Here is an 18,209-nt window from a genome sequence, read left to right as displayed (position 1 = left end):
AAATAAAACGCGCGTCTCGCTCAAAACAATTAATTTCAAAAAGGTAGGGTCGCCATGCTTGTTCGTTTCGCGTCAGTCGGGCGCCAGTTTGTTGTGGTGGTGAAAAATAGGGAAAATGAATTGAATTGAGAAAGAGACGAACTACGTGTTAAATTGAATTAAACGAACTAGGATTTATTTCGCGAGGAAACAAATGAAAGAAAGGGGTACTACACGTGTTTAGTTTGGCGTGCGTCTTTCGCTGTTTACTGGTGAGAAGGGAGGTGTATAGTTTGGCGTGCATCTCTCATTGTTAGCTGGTGAGAGGGAAAGTTTATTGTTGTAGAGAGAGAGAGAGTCTGTGTGTGTATGAGTGTTTCGTTCAAACGCATCCATTCCATTTTTAAATAACGAGGTCACCATTTTCCTGTTGCACGTGGCAAGAAAAGGAAATGGAGTAGAGGAACAGAAGATGAATGCTGGTATAAAATAAACATGTCGTTTATTTTCTGTTGAGAAATGAAAGTCTTCGGTGTACACGTGTTCATTCGGCCATTGACGACTACGCGTGTGGAAGGAAAGGGGAATGCAATAGAAAAACGCAAAGTGGCAAGCCGGCTGTAGAAAGAGAGGGTTAAACTCAGTAGAGAGTCGCGCACATGTCTGTGTTGATGGACCAAGACGAAGGGGAGATAGAGTGAGAATGTCAATCCAGGTTATCTATATATATAAAAGCGAAAATGTATGTATGTATGTATGTATGTATGTACGCTTCTCCTTGATGTCCACAAAAGGCTTCTTTCAGAGAAGCGCTCGCTCGCTTCACAACTTCTTAAAACTTTTTATATCATCTATAAATTGTAATATCTCACACTTAAACACAGAGCTCGCCTGTCTATTTAATTTTATTGACTTTCAAACGTTAATTATTCCACATTTCCCGCATCGGCACGCGTTACATTCGGTTTTCGGTATAAACAAAAAGCAAAACTCGACTATAATCACTGGCCGAAAGCCAGTGGTCTCTAGAGAGCTAATTAACGTTTGTTCAATTTAGACTTTGTCATATCAGACGGTAGCTTTCATTTCGAGACGAGACACTCCCCCTAATAAACGGGGAGCGGGTTTTTAAAAGCAAACAAACCGATTTATTCACCTCATTCAAAACTGTCCCGCACAAAATGCTAACTGCTGAATACCTATTGCCGTCACGTCAATCAAAAACGCGCACCTGTTTTTTTTTTTAACACTTTACTATTTTCCAACTGTGCGTCGTCAAGGCTTCCTTTTTTTTTCACGGGCACCTGTTTTTTTCACATTTTCGGGTTTTTTCACACACACCGAAAAACACCTGGGCAATGCCGGGTACCCCTCGCTAGTGGAGATAGAAAGCGTATAAAGTGTACATACTGTTTGTTAGCTTTTTGTCCCATATAGTAGCAAGTGGTGTGAGGTACGTGTGTGCGCGCACATGCCGAAAAGGCACGCTGTCGGTCCATAGACCGACCAGCTAGGAAGCTGGTCTGAAAAGGAAGAAGCCGCTTATTGCTCTTTTTTTTATAGGTGTTTCCGGTGGTCTTTTGCGCATGTGTGGATTTCCTTTGAAAGGGGAAGTGACGTTGTCCATGCGTGCGTGTATGTGAGTACATGTGTGTATGTTAGCGTGCGTGTATATACACGTGAATGTGAGTGTATGTACGCGAACGTGAATATATGTCCGTGTGTGGACATGGGCGTGTAGAATTTAGGAAAACTCGTCCCGGGAAAACTCGTCTCCGGAAAACTCGACCCCGCAAAACTCGTCCCCTTTCGCTAGGTAGGAAAACTGGTCCCTTATTGAATAAATATCGATTGAAAACACATTTTATGATCGTTCTTGAAGGAGATATTGTTTTTTAATGTCTGGTATATCACATATTAGGGGTCTTGATAATCGCTAAAAAATAGAAAATTAAAGAAATTACTGAGGGAGATTTGGTTTTAAAAAGAAAATAATAAATGTTAATATTTTTTTAAATATAATTTAGAGAGAGGGGGGGGGGGAGCTCCCTCCGAAAAACAACCAACAAAAAATGAAATTAAAAAGATTCTTGATAAACGATAGCGGAGTTTTCAATAAAATTGATTAATAAATTTATTTAGTGATTAATTTTTCTCTTAATGATTGATTTTAGAATTTTGAAGTAAAAATTTAAAAAATTAAAAATGAGTTAACGAGAGATTGTTAGCACATGGCATCTCTCGCGCCAAAAAATATTTCGCTTTTAATTTATTAGTTAATTTTTGCAAAGTTTGATAGGACGACAATAAATGTTGATAATTGATAAAATTATAATTTTAAATAACGCATGGCATGAGTGCATTTGGTATGAGAGAAAACAAAAACATAACAAAAAAAAAAACTATCATAATTAAAAAACCAAAACAAAAAAGTAACGAACAATCGAATAAATCGCTCCCTGTTTTTTAATTTTTTGGTTTTGTTTTTTATTATTGTTTTTATGACTCCAAAAAACATCGTTAAAATAAGAACAAAAAAAAAAATGTAATTAACTTTGTATGAACATAATAAACGCTTTAAAATAAGTTAAACCACTAAGAACTTAGCCAGTTAGGTAGAAAACGGTAACGGACACTTAGAAAATCGATTTTATTTAAAAAAAAAAAAAAAATTAAACAAGTAAAAATATTTTTAAAAAGATATTATGAGGAGCTGTAGTCTATTTTAAAAAGCAACATCTTCTTCAAGAACGATCATAAAATGTGTTTTCAATCGATATTTATTCAATAAGGGACCAGTTTTCCTACCTAGCGAAAGGGGACGAGTTTTCCGGGGTCGAGTTTTCCGGAGACGAGTTTTCCTGAGACGAGTTTTCCCGGGACGAGTTTTCCGGGCACCGCTCATTTTACGTTAAATTGTGTTCATTGTATGTTGACCGCCTCCAAAAGGCCGCCACAAAATGGGTGCTCATTTTACGTTAAATTATTATAGAAAAATGATCACCCACTTTTTTTAAACAATCATTTCTTCAGATTACTCGTTTGCCGGAATTTTAAACGTTGTTTTCGTTTTCAGCGCACCCGAAAACTTATGTAGTGATAATTTTAAAGGATCCTTCGAGGGTGGAAATATTCTTCTTATTTACCCTATAAATAAACAAGCGTCTAATAAATAAAAACATCGTGTTTGTTTCATTTTTTATTATCAAGAAAATTTAAAAGAATAGTTTTAGAATCGGAAATAAGGTTATGATTTTACCAATTCTGATACTCCAAAAAGTTCGGATTTTCCTGATTTTCGATTCTGATTAATACTTAACACTTAAATAACTTGAGTAAAAGAAAAAACAAAAAAAAAAAAACAGCGGTTAATTTAGAATTTAGATTAAGGGATCAGTTTCGCATACAAGTTTAACGTAACATTACAAAGAAAATTTTCCATTTGGCTTTTTTGTTTCTAAAAGTGTGGTTTCAGATTTCAATTTGGACATTTTTGGCCTTTTTCCCCCCGACAAATTTGGCTTCAAACATTTGTTATAGTCTGGCAACCTTGTCAAGGCCGCGTTATGCTCTACGAAATTACTGATGGCATCCATCTTGATTTTTACATGATTCAAATGTTTACACATTTTAATCGTGCATTTCCCTAGTTTATAAAGGTAAAATAAAAAAATTTTTTTACTCGCAATGACTCCTCATAAGATAAGAAACATTTTGAATGCCTTATTTTTATCATATCACACGCAAACATAATTTAGAGAAATTATCAAAATTTAAAACTTTATAGAGAATAGAGATGGATTCGCTTTATTATATAAATTTTACGTAAAATGGTTACGCATTTTCTAAACAGAAATAGGAGAAACTCTAAAAAAAAAAAAAAAATGAAAAAAAAAGTTAATAAAATTAAATGGCAGCCATTTTGAAAATATTTATAAAAAAAATGGTTACTCGTTCTGTCCCACACGATGTGGTCATTGGCCAAGAACTGAGTGGGCAACGCTTTCTGGTAGGAAATAGGGGATTATTTTATAGTAACGTGAATACTGAATATAAAATCTAAAATATTTATTAAATAATTAAAAAAAAAAATGTCCAGGATGTTAAAAAAAAATCATTTTAATTAAAATATTTTTTTATTGACACAACAGTGTAGAGGGAAGAATGAAACGCTAATTTTACCAAATTATCCTTAAAAAAACAAAGCAAAACAAAAAAAACTTGTCGATTATTGTCGCTTGTAATGTTTATATATATTATTTTTAAAATATAATTATCCACTGACACGTGTTTCGTCGTCCACGAATCATCAGAGTGGCTGAATCTATATATCTATCTATCTATCTATATATATATATATATATATATATATATATATATATATATATATATATATATATATATATATATATATATATATATATATATATATATATATATATCTTTCCAGGACACCACTTTCGCTTTAAAACGAGGTTTCCTTTTACTCATACCACTAAGTATCCGACTTTTTCGCTCCTCTGTCTAAAACAAAAGAAATACACTCTCGTGTATGAAAATAATTATTTTTTAAAATTAAAAAAAACAAAAACGTCGTAAATATCTTAATTCATTTCCAACGACACGGCCTCTAACTACAGAGAAATTCGGTCTCAGTAAGACCATTCTCAAACATTCCCTCGGGAGGGGGGGGGGTATTCCCTCATCGTCCGGGGGGGGGGGGGCCCTTATCTGATCAGGGCAAATTTTGCACCCATGCGGAGGGAGAGGGGGCCGTAACTTTGCCGGAGAAAATGGCAGATAAATATAATTGCACACACAAAAGTTTCTTTGCTTTCAGGAAGACGTAGCACTCAGAGAGAGAGAGAGAGAGAGAGAGAGAGAAAGAAAAAAGATTGTGTGTGTGTGTGTGTGTGTGTGTGTGTGTATTCTATTATTTCGGATTCCGGAACAAATTCAATAGTGTACAACCAGCAAACGCCACCGGTGCCGTGCAAGTTTCATATTATTATGCCTGAAAGGAGTGTACTGTCTTTTTTTTATTCCCTTGGACTTATTTAATATGAGACATCATTATATTATTATTACTTATTAACTCTCCGTCCGATATTAACGCTGACTCTCAGTTCAAAAAGAAAAAAAAAAAAAAAAGGTAAGAGCATCACGAGGTCAAATGACCCTTGTTCATTCATAGTACCATATTATTCCATGATGAAGTCCAGTAAGGACGCTGCCGCTGCAGTCATCCCGCATTTCTGTTTGTATATTTCTTTTTTATCTAAACAAACTAACACACTACAAAAAGAAAAACATTAGTAATGGTAGTCGTAGTACCAAAGTGGATCTAAAAGGAATGTCCATTTCGTAATTGATGTGTTGTTATAAATTGATCCCCCACTTCATGGCACTTCTGTTGAGCTGTGTGTTTATGAGGGAGTCTTCAGTGGTTATTTTTCAATCGAAACTGGTCATTGAAAACATGTTTATGAATATATATATATATATATATATATATATTTTAAATATCCGTTTATTTCAATTAAGTTATTTTATTTTGACACATTTCGGCTTTTAAATATTAAAAATGAACTGTCAGCTTCTATTTTAGTGTGTAATTTAATTTTAAATTATTTTAATTCATCGTATCCAGTCTAAAATGTTTTATCCCCCGCAAAACCCTCCCCCATGCCGATGTGACCCGACACGTATATATTAATTTCCTCTACAAAGCCAGTTCCATGTTGATTCTATTGGAATGGAAAGAAACAAAAAAATATCATGTCACACGTCAAGTCAAACCAGATGGAAAATTATATTTAAGAATTAAAAAAAAAAAAAAAAAAAAAAAAAAAAAAAAAAAAAAAAGCGGACCTGAACGAGAATCTCCCCCTCCTCTATAATTTTTATATTATGTTTTAGTTTGTAGTATAGTTTTTGAGGTTGTGGGTGTTTATTCCGAAAGCCGTTCTTAACATGCGGAGGTTGTTGGGGTGTTTGTATATGGTGGGTTAGGTCGTAAAAAAAATATCGGTAAATATGGAGAATTACTCCACCCTCAAAAATTCTCTTAAAATTACCACTCTTATAGGTTTTCGGGGTCGCTGAAAACGAAAATAACGTTTAAAATTACGGCAAACGAGTAGTTTCCAAGATATGAAGAAATGTTAGTTCTAAAAAAGTGGGGGATCACTTTTCCATAATAACTTATCGTAAAGTGATCACCCACTTTGTGGCCACAATATTTTGGGGGGCGGGGGGAAGATTTCTTGCCACCCTCGGAAAATCCTTTGAAATTAATTACCTGTTTACATTTGGTGGGAGGCGGTGGAGGGGCCGCGGCCGCCAAAACACCCCCACCCAGCCCATCCACCGCTCGGCGCTCTGCTCGGTTAATATCGGCACGTTATTTACGTTAAAACGGTTAATTAAACTGCATAAGGACCTATAAAAAAAAACAAAAAAACTATACAAGTTCTATAATTGAATATCCCCAAAAAAAGAACGATAAACAAAACCGGCAGCCGTGACCATAAAGTGAGTGCATTTCTTTATATCTTGGAAACTATTTGTTCCTTGGAATTTTAAACGTTAGTGGTAATTGTAAAGGATTTTCCGAAGGTGGAAAGAAAGTCCCCCCCCCCCAAAAAAAATCGTGGCCACAAAGTAGGTGATCATTTTACGTCATATTATTATCGAAAAGTGATCCCCCACTTTTTTAGAACTAACATTTCTATATATCTTGGAAACTACTCGTTTGCCGTAATTTTAAACGTTATTTTCGTTTTCAGCGACCCCGAAAACTTATAAGAGTGGTAATTTAAAAGGAATTTTCGATGGTGAAGTAATTCTTCATTGTCCGCCAAAAAAGACCTTAAATTCTAAATAATTATCAAAAGTTTTAAGTAATCAAAATAAAATGTTCAACTTTAGTAATGGTTACTGTGTAAACACTAAAAAAAAAACGCGTATTCACTGTTTAAAAAAAATTAAAAATAGAAAAAACACTAAGGACAAGCAAAATAAAACTTGTCAATTTTGAATACTAAAGACATATTTCTGAGTTATTTTAAAATCTTAAATTGTCTCAATTTAAAATAGTTTGGAATAATTTCTATGAAATTATGTACATACAAGTCAGTTCGACAGTGACTTTGTTGTTGGTAGGCTATTTAAATCCAACGAGGTTCCTCCCAGGCTTTACATTCTCTCCGAAAAGGTTATTGCTAATAATTGCTTCCGGAGAATACCGACGGGTCTGTTCAGGCATTTTATTTATTTATTTATTTATTTTTTGTAAGCCAATGTGCTGGCTTTTCCCGACCTTGTCTTAACCTCTTGATAATGGAGTATTGTTCATGACAACTTGTGTATGAGTTTTTGCGGGTACTTGCACACAATTTTTATCAATTGATTATTTTTTGAAATTTAAAAATCCATTAGTATTTAAAATTTAAATCCTATTTACAAAAATAATCATGCAATTAATTATTAAGCGTTCTGTTTCTTCGATAAGGCTCGCGAACATCAAAATAAAATTCTGAAAAAGTTTCCCCACATTAAAGTATACAGGTCGGTAAAGATTTTAATTCTGCGTTTGCTACAAAATGTTCTCATATTTTATTTTCGACTGTTAACTATTCTGAACTTTTACCTGTCAACCATCTTAAACTTTTAAGAATAAAGAAATTTGGAAGCATTGTTGAATAAGAAATTATTGAATTGACCATTAAATTATTGGTATTTACAGTTTAATCAAGACCTTAAAAAATGAAAGTATCGAAAAAAGGTTATATTGTACGTATCCATTTTGAACTGAAGAGCTCAAAAGAAAAAAAAATCACCTAATTTGATCGAGTAGTTTTTTTTGTTTTGTTTTTTTTTTTTTTTACAGCGGAAAAACACGTTTTTATGAGAACCCGTTGAAGTTAGCCATCTTGGAATTTTTTGAACACGCAACGGGAGTTAACTTTTTTTTTTTTACATGGAGTTCACCACCACTTATCAAGGCCCAATAGCCACTCAGGGATAAGGGTTATTGTGTGTACAGTAATCAAAGGGATAGTGTAGCGTATAGCAATAGTACTGGAGAATTGGTAAGGTGTCATTACTTAGGAGGGGGGGGGGCGGTTCATCAGGAATTTGTTTGTGTTGGACTTGAAGACATCCAGGTTGAAGTCGGGAGGAAAACAGGCAAGCAGAACAGAGTTCCACAGGCGTGCAGTTCTAAGAAATAAGCTCCTGTTAAAGCGCCGACACTCCCTCCCCATACTAGCTTTTGTTCCTAAAAATTGAACCTTTTACTCGGTATCATAACAAATAGTTTTTACGCTGTAAAATAAAAAAAAAACTACTTGATGAAATTAAGTGAAATTTTGGTGCTAGTGCAGATGCAGATCGGCGATACTTTTTAAATCGTATTTCCAAGTTTAATTAAAGTTTTGATATATTTTTTTCTTCAACTGTAATGTACAAAACACCCTCCCTTCCCTATATTAAAAATGGCTTTTTAAATAATAACGTTATTATTTACGTCCGGCGGATCACTCTTTACACTAGTACCGAAATTTTTTTTGGAGGACTTCGTTCCATAACGGATACGTACAATATAACCTTTTTTCGATATTTTCATTTTTTTAATGTCTTGATTAAACTGTACAAGTACCATGTATTTTTGGTGCAGCGCTGAAATATTTCGAAAGCCATTCTTAACATGGGGAGGGTGTATTGTAAGTTTTCGGTTCTTCCACCTAACAATTTAATAGAGAAAAAAAGGTATCGTGAAACTTGAATTTAACATGAAAAAACTATTTAAAGATAGCGGGTATTATTTTACGTTCGTATAGAAAAATATATTTTTCTTTGTAAATTTCGGTGTGCTAAAAGAATGAGAACCGTTTCCGTCGCAAATTTACCGGTCGCATGGTATTAACCCCTGAACCCTCGAACTATTTTTCGGCATTTACGCGCGGTAACCTAAACGACGGCTGTTAAATATGCATTCGCGAGCGTACTCTCGTACCAAACTGTCTTCTCACACAGCGTAGTAATCTTTGGTGAACAATTTAAAATTTGATGAAAAACAAGTAGTTTTACAGATATTAAGCAATGTAATTATATAGGTTATCAGTGGTGGCCATTTCTGTACGCGCAAGAGCGCATATTTTGGCGCATGCGCGTACAGAAATGGCCACCACTAATAACTTATATAATTACATTGCTTAATATCTGTAAAACTACTTGTTTACGGCCAAAATATGCGCGCGCTTCTGATAACATAAGGAATATCATTGCGTAATATCCGGTAAACAAAGTACTTGTTTTCAGTAAAAAATATGCACGCCCTTACACGTACAGAAATGGTCAACACTGATAACAAGGAATTACACGTATCTGAATACAGATTTTTCTTTATTTTTGTTTTTCAAAATCCTCGTGTCTTTATTGAAAGATGGAAGCAGCAAAAAAAAAAAAAAAAAAAAAAAAATGCCCTCTCACTAGGTGGCCCGAATGTGGATGCTCATTTTAAGTTAAATTTATATGGAAAAGTTATCACCCAGTTTTTGAAAATTAATTTCTTCATATCATGAAAACTATTTCTCTGCGATTGAAACGTTTTTAGCACACCGAAATCTACAAAATAAATAAATAAAAAAATACCAAATAGCGCGGGGTAAATTTTTAGATTAAGTCCACCTCCACAATTTTCTTTTAAATGACTTTTATAGATTTTCGACTATGCTGAATACGGAAATCGCATTGAAATTTTGGCAGAAATAAGTAGTTAGCGAGATATAAAAAGTTGTATTATGTATCTTTGGCGGCCATCTTTGTTACGCGCGTGCGCCATAAACAAATCTACGCGCGTAACAAAGATGGCCGCGAAAAGATACAATGCATAAAACAACTTTTTATATCTTGATAACTACTTATTTCTGCAAAATTTCAATGCGATTTCCGTATTCAGCATAGTCGAAAACCAGGGAAAGTCGTCATTTAAAAGAAAATTGTGGAGGTGGAGGTGGACTTAATCTAAAAAAATACCAAATTATTTTTGACTCGACAAGTTTAAAGGCTTTCAAATTTCAAAGTGACGTTTATTTTTCAACAAAAATTACGAAAAAAAAAAACAAACAAAACAAACAAATGCATTCTAGTGGATTTAATTTCGTAATAAGATTATTTTTAAAAATTGAGATTTTCAAATGTTCGTGTTATTTTACGCTATCATATTTTTAATTTTAATGAAAGTCACATAGAGGTGAGAAAAACACATTGTCACACAGTTCATTTATTATTCCGAATTCTAAGAATTTGGCGGACCGACATTTTCTTTTTTTTTTTTTCTAAGTTTTATCTTAAAATTAGAAAAGGTTTCATTTTTGATTGTACTTTTTATGAAAATGTTGTCTTTTAATATAATTAATAATTATGTCAAAATTTAATTTTGGTACTTCTACACTTTATCGCCGAAACTGGAGACGCCATTTTATTTCGCGCACCTGCCGTTAGAATCCAAGGGAGAAATCAGTATTTTAAAGCAGTTTAAACAATTATGAATGTCTTTTTCATTTTCTGTTTTTAATAATGTCTTTTTCATTTTCTGTTTTTAATAATGTGTGTGTGTGTATATCATGAAAAACTTTCCCGTTTTTATTAATTAAATTGAAACATTTAAAATAAAACAATTATGGATACATGTTCTCTTTCACTTTCTTTATTTACTTTTTCCATAGCTCTTTCCGGAAGTTTATCTAGTTTAATTTATTTGTTATTTATTTCTAACTTCGGCCATAGTTTAAAATACTGATTTCTCCCTTGGAGTTTAACAAGTGCGCGAAATAAAATAGCGTTTCTAGTTTTGGCGATAAAGTGTAGAAGCACCTTAATTTTAAAACCTGAAAACACGATTAAAATTTGTCTTTAAATTTTGGAACCGTGAAGAAACACTACTAGTTTTTACGAGATTTATCTATTTTTTTTTCAAACCAAAATCCTTTTTATTACCAAAGTTATTAAAAAAATCAAATAAATAACTTAAGTTTGTACAAGCGCTAACACATTGTAATGTATAGTTATTTTTATTTTATTTTTTTAAATAATATATTTGATTTAAATGGATGAATAAATTAAGAGTGGCAACCAGTGCTTTGTGCGTATGTATAGATTTCTAATCTGTCATTCATCACAAATCAAGGTAATAAAATCAGCTGTTGCCTTTCGGGGCGTCATCTGTTTTGTACGAATGTCGTCAATGTATTGAAATATTCTCTCGCTATTTCAATGAATGTTTACATTTGAAATAATTGGTGTTATAAATGATGTTTTTGAGACTGATTGTGACAATATGTATAAATACTTTAACTTGGAAACTACAAAAATTAATCATAGTTTAGTGTTTTTTTTTGTTTTGTTTTTTTACATATAGTTTATGCAGAATTGGTACGGGCAAAATGGTGGAATAAAGATGAGGGGACATAGTTTTGAAAGCAGATTTATCATAAACTTCTGTAGGTTTCCGACTACTTTTTGATTGTATTTGAAAAACTTACAAAGTTAATTTCCGGAGGGGGAAAAATTGTACACGTGGGGGGGGGGTATGAAAAATGTTTTCACCGCGAGTAAAATTTCATTGTACAAATCCTTTGAAAGATAAGTATTAGTTTTCTGAGTCTGTTTCAAAGATAATTAGTAAAGTCCTAAGATATTGAATTAAATAATAATAATAAAAAAAACACCTTGTTTGTACAAAAAAAATAGCTTAACTCCCAAAAGCGAGGTTCATTGTTCAACCGAAAGAAAACACCGAAAGTTTTACATTTTCATTCAATCAAGGAAAATATTAGAATCTTACATATAAAAACTATGCGGAACTTGTAAAAAAAAAATGTAGATATATTTTTTGCAGTTTTAATTTTTTGTGTGAAAATATTAAATAGACAATTCTTAATTCAATAATATCGGTAGTTCGAGAAATTAATTTTCCTTCGAGTTATATCGAATTCATTAATACGGAATTTCATGGCTTTTTTTCGTAATGTTCCTGTAAAAATTAAATATTTTAATTCTTACAAATTACGATATTTTATTTTCATTAAAAACAAAGCAAAAATAAATCATTTTTTTTAATTTATTTATTTTTTTTTTTTTTTACTACTGAAAACCATAACTTTAGTAAAGGTATTTTTTGTTTAAACAAAATAATACATTTCCACTTAAATTTAAATAAAAAATAATAGGTTCATTATATTCCGTGATACTTATTTGGTAGATACTGAAAATTTCATTAAATTGGTTAATTAAGTAAAGAGAGGAGTCAAAATGTTTATACATTTTGAGCATCGGTAGTCATTTTGCACGTACCTACTTAATGTAATGACCATTATATTCACTTAAAAAATGATATATATTATGGTGATAGTTTAGTTTCCTAGAGGTACATCCAATGAAACATGTCTACCAAAAAGTGCTCAATGAGTAAACAGAGCAGGTATATTAAGTTTATTTATACAAACATTAATGGCTACATATGTGCATTCATGTTTCTGTAATCACCCGTGCTAAAGGAGATTACGTCTTCAGGCCATCTTCGAAAACCCTTCAAAACTTTTGAAGATAATTCATGGCCTGAAGACGTAATCTCCTTTAGCACGGGTGATTACAGAAACATGTATGTACATATGTAGCCATTAATGTTTGTATAAATAAACTTAATATATACACGTTTCATGTAATAATTTTAAAAAGTTACCGTGGCCATTGTGCACGTTAGTTGTTGACAATTCAACATGGATAGTTTATTGTTTTTGCAATACTTTATCAAACAGTTCAAGTTAACCCTTTCATGCCGAGTGATGAATTATAGGTCATAAAGAAACATTATTTTGTGAACAAATAAAGTTATCAATTTTGAAAGAGTGACGTTCTAATCCTACAAATGTTATTTTTCCAGAATTGGTAATTTTATTTTTCATAAATGTTTTGAAAACAAAATCCTTTATGCATCACACTCGGTATAGAATGACCATTTTTGGGAATTGTGTGCACAAGGCTTATGGCATATTGCATGCATTCAGGTAAAACTTGATGTTTTTCTAGTGGATCTGCAGACGTTTTCTTTTATTGGAATTCTCAAATATGTTCTACAATTCTTATGTATTTCTTTCTGAATGGAGACAATGACAGCTCCTGGCTCTAGCGAGAATCATCTTGACAATCATCCTGGTATGTGTTGATTATGACAGTAGTGGAGCCAATGCATGCCAGAACAAAAGCACCAAAACAAGCTGTTTTAATATTATAAAATTATCACTTAATTAAGGATTGTCTTGCTCAGTGGCACAACCCAAGAACTCTGCATTCCAAGCTGTGGAGGAGTGATGTGCATAGATTCCAATGCTGGAGGGCTGGATTGCTTAGGAAAAGAGTCAAGAAACAATAGGTATGTGCCAGTTTGTTCTCCAGGCAAGATGTGAACTTTGCACTGCCAACTGTGAAGATAGATGTGTGTGTAGGGGGCATACTGCACTAGTTGTTGATTGTGGATGCTCCTGTACTATAAGAAACAAGAAGGTATGCTGAACATGGAAAAAGGAGATTAATGTGGTTATGTAGCAGTCAATGTTTACACATCGCCATACAAAATCAAAATGCATAAACGTGTTTGTACACATATTGTCTGCGTATACACTATCCTAAATAAAAACTTTTTTAAACATATAAATCTCAACCCTGATATGATTAGGTTAAAAGGTCGTAGCTATTAGGTGAACAAATTTTATTTTACAAGAAGAAAAGACTTTAACTAAAATCCTATTAAGTGATAGTGCTGAAAGTATGGGGAGGGGGTAGATGGGTAAGCAGACCTGTTTCATTTATGACACTTTGGTCTCATTTTCTGCAGTATTATAAGTAATCTATATACCTAAAAAGCAAAAGTGGCGCACGCATTTTTGTATGTCCGTGAAAGGCTTTTTTGGGTGAGGGTTCTCGACGACGTTACATTTATTTAGAAGTTTCCTTATACTTCCTAGATTATAATATCTACGATTTTTATATACTCCCTAGATTATAATATCTACGATTTGCAAACTGACATTGTCTCTACATTTATTTTAATCGACTTTTATAAAATTCTCTCTATTCTGTCCTTTCACGTGTTTGTTTTTTCCGAATAAAGCGAAACTGATCGAAGTGAAGTAGGTCACCTGGCTTTTCAGCTGGGACCTCCAGAAACGCAATTAGCTTTGATTAATGTTGGAACCCCTTCATATCAAACAATTGCTGTTCATTTGAAGAGCTACCCCAACATGAGGTAGCAAAATATGGCAGAAACTGGCTGGCAGCCAACGTTGATTTCTGCACCTGCGTGATTCTTAATTAACTTTTTGATTGACATCGATAAATTTGAATGCTCTTCTTCACTTCCTCTCGTGTTTTAGCGTAGCGGTAAGATCTCAACTTTTCTTTCACTTTTTTCTTTTCCGCCTTAGCGTCATAGGTTCGAGCCTGCCTGCCTACTACCACTTTTTTTTTTCCACAAACAAACACCTGCGCAACGCCAGGCAACTCCCGCTAGTTCTATATGAATTATGCTCAGCTGAGAATCCTTCACTTGTCTTGGCAAAATATCTGAATGAACTTTTTCACATTCCATCATTGCTAATAAAGAAAATAGTTATTGAAACTCACCCTTTTTTAAGTATATTTATATGTCAAGGTTTTCTTTGTTTCCTTTGAGAGTGTTCATTTGTTAAGGTAATAGACACTATCATACAAAGCTTTTCATAAATGACAACAATATAAATATCAAATATTCAAAAGACAAAAAAGGCAAAAAAATGTTATCGGCATGAGTGTTATTACTAGGCTATGACAACAGCATATTCTTTTTTGACTCTCGAGTATATATCCAACACGGTTAGACAACCGAGAATCACATCACTCTATAAAAAGCATATAAGATGTCAACGGATACACACTCAAGAATCAAAACAATAAAAAGAATATGCTGTTGTCACAGCCCTAGTTGTTACATATACAAACAGACGTGATATTTTAACACTGGTAAATACAAATAAGTTGTAAATCTAAAATCGTAACAAATTCTTTAACAAGTGGAAATGCAAAGGATAAATTATAAAAGGGGAAATGCAGTCACTGTAAAGTTTACCATGTCATTTTTTCAGTTTTCTTGTTGTCAGTGTAATATTCCAAAATAACTCTACATCCATTACAGACATTTTAACAGTTAAAGTCTCTTTTGTAGCCCAATATTATGTGAGACGATCATTTTCCTCCCTTTCTTTCTCTTCACTTCTTTCTTTTTCTTTGATGTCCGACGACTTGAAACTAATATAACACTATTGTTCGCTCCCTTTTCTTAGAGTTTATCAGGGTGTTGATCAGGTAACCGATTATGCATGTAAATTACATAGGTGTTTATCTAATGATCGCATCTGGGCAATGTGTTAAATGAACTTTTAGCTGAGGGAATAATCTATTAGGTTGGTGCAAAAATGTTTTTTGAAATGAAATTGAACATAAAAAAACGACAGTTTTGTACTAACCTGTCTGGGTGGAAATAGACAATATAAGGAAGGGTGCTTACAAGAAATGGCACACGTCTTTGCTGTTTTAATAAATGTATTCTTTTCGCTCACATATCTAATATAAAAATATGAAAAAATGTTTTTGCTTGCTCGTCATATAATTGGTTTAATATAATAAACTTAAGATGTTAATTTGAATAGTTGTATTATGTATCTGTCTGTCTGTCGGTCTTGTTTTTACCTTAAAAATGTTTAGTCTTTAATTTATAAATATTGATTCTTGGCCTTACAAATTGGAGACATATGTGCTCACATATGTATTTTTATTGATGTTTATATGAAGTAATCCGAGGTTGTATTTCCATATAGTAAATGTCACATCTATTTATGCATAGATGAGTTTGTTTTTCTATAGACAGTTGGATTGAACATCTGTGTTTAATCTGTTTCATTTTACTTCAAAGTTCTCAGAAATGAAGAGGTCCTTTTCCTGAAGCTACACTTGGTCTTCATGAGACACGTGAATATTCGAATATTCCATTAAAGTTCTCCTTTACCTCTTAAACACTGAGTTACGAGGTGCGTGCAATAAGTAATGCCCCTGACCCACTTCCAGCTGCCTGATCTAGCTGAAATTTTGCATGTGCAATGATTTATATCTCTATGGGTTATGTGGCAAATTACAGCTCTGAACTAATTGTGATTTCTGTTTTACAGGTGTTTGAACTGAGTCAGGTGTGAAATGGAGCCTGTTGGATGTTGAGCAGTGATCCGGTTTTTGTATTTGAAAGGACGCACACCACAGGAGACTTGATGAAATGAAAAACTTATGGTGATAATGCCCCATCATATGACCTTGTAAAACGCTGGCATCGTGAATTCAAACATGGCTGGAAGTCTGTGGAAACAGATCCCAGACCTGGTCGCCCCCCTACTGCCATTGATGAGGCATCTGTCCGTCAAGTTGAGGCTGCCATTTTGGAAGATCGGCGCATTACTATTCGCCAAATAGCCCAAGATGTCAAGATTAGTACAGGGTCTGTGGAAACTATCATTCATGACCATTTGCATAAGGTGTCTGCCAGATGGATTCCCAGGTTGCTTACACCATTCCAGAAGTGAGAACACGTTGAGTGCTCAAGGATGAATTTGGAGATGTGCCAAGAAGATGACTCAAAGCTTTTCAAAAGACTGATTACACAGGATGAAACCTGGGTCCATCACTATGATCAAGAGACCAAAGCCCAGTGAATGTAGTGGAAGCACTTGGACTCACAACCTGAGGCAAGGGTGCAGCTCTCCGCTGGCAAAGTCATGCTCACAGTCTTCTGGGACCAGGACGGAGTAGTGATGACAGATTTCCTGGCAAAGGGTACCATAATTACAGGAGCCTATTATGTTTCACTTTTGAGGAAATTAAGGGAAGCTATCAAAATCAAGAGGTGGGGCAAGATCAACAGTAGGACAACGCTCTGGTTCACAATTCGCATGTTGCCAGATCAGAAGCATGGGCGTGGGGTTATGAAATCCTTCCCCCATCCTCCCTACTCTCCTGACCTTGCACCCTCACCTCTTCCCAGCCATGAAGTTGTTTTTGAAAGGAAAGCGTTTCTCAGATGATGCAGCCTTGATTTCTGAAGTCACGTCGTGGTTGGAGGACCAACCTGGGGTGTTCTACAAAAATGGTGTCCAGAGCTGCATCAAACGATGGGAGAAATGCATAACTCTGAGTGGTCCCTATGTAGTGAAAGACTAATAACTGTGCCAAGTTTTGTTGCTCTACTGCTATGGGAAGTGAGTCAGGGACATATTGCACGCCCCTCGTAGTAAAGAAGTTGGGAAGATAATTTTCCTCTCCTCACTTGAACATTTAAATATGTTATAGAATATCTTTATTGTTGACAATGATCAGTTAAGAGCCAGGAAAAATTTATCTAGTTTGGTGGAGTATCCAGCTTCATGCTATTGCTTGAGATAATATCACTTGGAGAAAGTTCACCATTCCTTGTAAAATATTGATTAGCCATACCGAGGAAATCTTATTTGGGCTGTCAATACAAAATGGGATTTTGAATTTTTGGTCAGGTTTTAATTGTTTACAAAAGTATCCTTATATCAGGTTGTCTTAACAAACCTTTGTACAGAGAAACTGTGTTGTGTATGCATGTGTCTATTTGTGTATGTCTATGTATATGTGCATGCCTGTGTGTGTATATATGCATATTTGTATACTCGTGTGTTTGTGTGCATATTTGTATGCTCGTGTGTGTGTATATATGCATATTTGTATGCTCGTGTGTGTGTATATATGCATATTTGTATGCTCGTGTGTGTATATATGCATATTTGTATGCTCGTGTGTGTGCATATATGCATATTTGTATGCTCGTGTGTGTGTGCATATATGCAAATTTGTATGCTCGTGTGTGTGTGCATATATGCAAATTTGTATGCTCGTGTGTGTGTGCATATATGCAAATTTGTATGCTCGTGTGTGTGTAAATGCATATTTGTGTATTCGTGTGTGTAAATGCATATTTGTGTATTCGTGTGTGTGTGTGTGTGTGTGTGTAAATGCATATTTGTGTATTCATGTGTGTGTGTGTGTGTGTAAATGCATATTTGTGTGTGTGTGTGTGTGTAAATGCATATTTGTGTATTCGTGTGTGTGTGTGTGTGTAA

The 18,209-nt window shown here is 33.9% G+C and overlaps 1 protein-coding gene across 2 annotated transcripts in view; it reads left to right on the top strand.

Annotated features, from left to right (window-relative positions):
• The first annotated feature begins 4,875 nt into the window (after positions 1 to 4,875).
• Positions 4,876 to 18,209, top strand: part of LOC145293165 (solute carrier family 45 member 3-like) — a 202,860-nt gene continuing 189,526 nt past the window's right edge. Inside the window, exon 1 of one of the 2 annotated variants that reach the window (XM_080139620.1) lies at positions 4,876 to 5,131. The gene's annotated coding sequence lies outside the window, so the exon portion shown is untranslated. Of the gene's footprint in view, positions 5,237 to 18,209 lie in introns of both variants that reach the window. The other variant, XM_080139621.1, reaches the window with a different exon arrangement.

The sequence above is a fragment of the Euprymna scolopes genome, chromosome 14, assembly GCF_053919585.1.
Source record: "Euprymna scolopes isolate OS-2025 chromosome 14, ASM5391958v1, whole genome shotgun sequence".
Lineage (NCBI taxonomy): Eukaryota > Metazoa > Mollusca > Cephalopoda > Sepiida > Sepiolidae > Euprymna > Euprymna scolopes.
This window is presented reverse-complemented; position numbering and strand designations above follow the sequence as displayed.